The sequence below is a fragment of the Mchenga conophoros genome, linkage group LG11, assembly GCF_057382185.1.
Source record: "Mchenga conophoros isolate Kocher_MC1m ecotype Shallow Benthic linkage group LG11, M_conophoros_male_GT1.1, whole genome shotgun sequence".
Lineage (NCBI taxonomy): Eukaryota > Metazoa > Chordata > Actinopteri > Cichliformes > Cichlidae > Mchenga > Mchenga conophoros.
Genome location: NC_140536.1, coordinates 4,152,917 through 4,156,870, shown reverse-complemented (window position 1 = coordinate 4,156,870; position 3,954 = coordinate 4,152,917). Strand labels below are relative to the sequence as shown.

Sequence of the window (3,954 nt, the reverse complement as noted above, 5' to 3'; positions counted from 1 at the left end):
ATATTCTTTTATTGTCATGACTGTATTTGAAGCTATTTTTATGTTTGTATGATACCTGATTTATATGAAATATGGCTGAAGTAAACTAAACTCTAAAATACTTACGGTGTGTTCACACCGAATGCGATAGAAGCAGGCGGAGCGTCAGGCTTACATGTAAAGTCAATGGAAAGGCGCGCTGACCCGCGATTGCGGCTCCCGCGAAAATTCGGAAGCAGATTTGCGTCGCGAAAACGCCAAAACGCCTGAAACGCGCGTGAGTGTAGCGCGTTTCAGACGTTTGACTCGCGAAAAAAACCACGCGCGTGAGTTTATGTGTTGCATTTTGTGCATACACGCGTTTCGCGTCCCCCGCTCGAGTTGGAAAAATCTGAACTCCAGCGTCAAATCGCGCCGCGACAACCAATCAGGAGCCTGGTGACGTGGCTGTTACCTAGTTCAAAGGGGCAGATCCAGCCAAAGCCCTTTATTCTTCAATAGGAGGAAGGCTAATCAATGCCGTAGCAAACAACCCGGAGCCGTATGACACCAGCTGCTTTCTGGACCGAGACAGGAACATAAAGGACGAGCTTGGAGGAAGATATGTGAAGAGATCGGGCAACCTGGTAAGTTCATTCATTTCTCTTAAGTTTTCTCTAAAGTTTTCACTGACCCGGGGAAGCCGCACAAAAGCTAGCAAGCCACCGCTATTTTCCCACTGACGTACAAATACCGTTCTGCTTTTAGGCATGTTGTCATTTAGGAATATATTTTATTGTTTATTAATAAACAGCTCACAGTGGTCCCGCTGTTCATCCGTCACTGCCTCTTTTTTTTTTGATTTTCGTTTTCTTTTTTTTTGCACCGTACAGCATTGCATTCTGCAGCCTGATTGACAAATCTGCTCCGTGTCGTGTCTCCTGCGCTTGCCAATTTTATCATGTTTGGTTTTGATAACCATCACGTCCAATAGAAAAAACAGCACAAAAACACCCATAACTATGAGCCTCATTCGGAAATAGACACCTGCACCGCGAGGGAAAAAGGCGCACGAAAGTGGAGGGCAGATGAAGACAAACCGCGGCATATTAATACTTTTACGTTTTGCAATCTACAAAGGTTTGCACTTTGAGAATCAATTGTGAGAACTGTGACCAATGTTCATGTGTGTGTGTGGAAAACAGTGTATAAAGTGCGTGACCAGGGGCTAGTTATTCTGAGAACCCCTGCTGCAATAAATGAGGGACCACTGTCTACTCTATGATTATTATATCGAACCTGTTAACATTTAATACTGTATTGATAGAGCCAACTGATTCTGAAGCAGAGCATCCCCTGTTGCTTCTCCTGGCTGCCCAGTCCCTGAGCAAGCACTGATACCTTTTTAGTCGGTGGGATTGCCTTGTGATCACCTTTACTAAAGATCTACAACCAATCTGATTATATCCTGTTTTTGGTTTGTTTTTTTCAATGTTGAAATTAAAATCTAGTAGCAGCCTTCTCATTTCTTTGTGTTTTGTGCTGTTTTACAGGCCCACAGGGGAGGACGGCTCCGAGGCAGATGAGGGACGGGTCCCAGGACGGTCCATCGGTGGTGGAGCTGGAGCCACACCAGTCTCCAATGGAGCATTTCCTCCTCATCATGGTTCCTACTCTGGAGAGCAGCTGGTCCTTTTTATTCCTGTCTCTCTGTAAATACTTATATTTTATATATTTATGTTTAATGTTTTTCTGTTTGAGAATTCTAATATTATTTCAAATAAATGTTTATAATGACTAATGTCTCAGTTCTACTACACAGCAAATGTTGGCACACGACTTGACACATGTAGAATTTATTTCATATTATACTAATGACAAAATATACTGATACAGTGGGATGCAACAGTTTGGGCAACCTTGTTAATAGACATCATTTTCCTGTATAAATCGTTGGTTGTTACAATAAAAAATGTCAGTTAAATATCATACAGGAGACACACACAGTGATATTTGAGAAGTGAAAAGAAGTTTACTGGATTTACAAAAAGTGTGCAATAATTATTTAAACAAAATCAAGCAGGTGCATAAATTTGGGCACCACAAAAAAGAAATGAAATAAATATTTAGTGTATATCAATGTGTGTGTCTCCTATATGATATATGGGGTGCCTTTGTCTGGACGTGCTTCCCATCCAGAGCTGCACAGCACAGAGGGAAGTTCCAGCGCTCCTGGAGTCCCTCTGTGATGGACCGCCAGTCTCCAGGTGAAGGCACAGCCATGAAGTCATCCACTAGACAGTCCCAGATGGCCGTCGCTGCCTGGGGGGTGATCTGACACACCGACTCTGTAACTGAACGCTTGGTGCTGAAGCAGTCCGCGGTGACAAGGAACCTGGACAAAATTGTTCAAAATCAGTATTATGTGTACTGCAGTTAGAAAATACATTATTCAAATTCCAAAATACTTTGGTGATGTCAGATTTAAATCACAAAACTTAAATCTTACATAAAACATTTTGTAATTATAAGGATAATTACAAAATGTATATTAGATGATATCTAAAACAGTTGTGTTTTATTTTAACTTTAACATATCATAATTTGATTGGTAGCAACTTTTGCCACTACAGTGAGCCAATCACTCATAATTCCTAAACATGTCAATCAGGTAGGAATGAAGTGAGACATTAATAGAAATAAAGAGTTGTGTGTTGACATGTAGCCCTTTCCTTGCTTAAATCATTAATATTTTTGAAAAATTAATCTGTGATAAGACAGCTTATCAAGATAGAACCATGTAACTAGAGATGAACCAAACTGTTCACAGTTTTATCTAACTCAGTTTTAATAAAGGCTGTGACCCCTGCTATAGAGTCTGACAGCTGCAGGGATTATATACAAATATTCAACTATCCCAGAATCAAACCAGGTCTAAATAAAAAGGAGTGAGTATCACTACAAAGGTTAACTCAGTGGTCCTAATGCTACAGTTTGATATCAGCAAACACCGAGCGCATACATTGATGTGACACCACAGCCATGCTATCATCACAAACACTGATAACAGCATAAATCGAATTAAATCGGGGCTTGATGAGAGCTTCTGAGTATCACTAGAAATACTATAAACAGTCGTCTCTGTACCACAGTTTGCTTTCAGTAAACACCGACAGCATTCACTGTTAGCATAGCACATCCATGTTAGCAGTGTATAAATGGATGGTTTAGCATATTAGCACAGGTATCAATAAAGGACTACCGTATTAAATACTTTTACTAACCTCAGGCAGACAGACAGGCGCTCTGCAGGTGGGATTGAGCGCCTGTAATTGGTGTCTAGGCGGGCGATTCTGGGACCGACGCGGGACAGCAGGTCCTCAAACTGGCCGAGTGAATGACGGTGATATCGCTGGAATCGGCCGTCATCCAGGCGCAGCTCCTGGAGCAAGTGGTGAAACTCACCAAACTGCTCACGCCTCTGGAGGACCTGATGGACCCAGGTACGGCGAGGATGTCCTTTACGCCGCTACTCTGCTCTCCACAGTAAATAGCAGAGGTGTGGACTCGAGTCACATGACTTGGACTCGAGTCAGACTCGAGTCATTAATTTTATGACTTTAGACTTGACTTTAAAAAATGTTCTAAGACTTGTGACTTGACTTGGACTTTTACACCAATGACCTGGGACTTGAATTGGACTTGAACCGGTTTACTTGAAAAGACTTGATATTTTACCCCAAATATAAAATTTAACATGCATATTATATAGAGATTGAAAATGTGACGTCATTCACGGGTAGAACCGCAAAGGATTCTGGGAACTCGTGGCAAGAGGTACTAGCGCACGCAGGCTTTCAATTGAAATCAGTTATACAGCGATAAAAAGAAACACAAAAATGGCAAGAAGCTGTTGTATCATTAACTGCAATAGCCGGTCGCATGACAGCCACGGGAAGCCGACGGGTAAAGAGATCGGTTGTTATCGGATTACGT

General features: G+C 41.8%; 1 long non-coding RNA gene across 1 annotated transcript; it reads left to right on the top strand.

Annotated features, from left to right (window-relative positions):
* The first annotated feature begins 369 nt into the window (after positions 1-369).
* On the top strand, positions 370-1,755 carry LOC146563458 (uncharacterized). The gene is made up of 2 exons (XR_014894247.1): positions 370-605; positions 1,512-1,755. It is a non-coding gene; the product is annotated as an uncharacterized LOC146563458 (long non-coding RNA).
* The last annotated feature ends 2,199 nt before the right edge of the window (positions 1,756-3,954 follow it).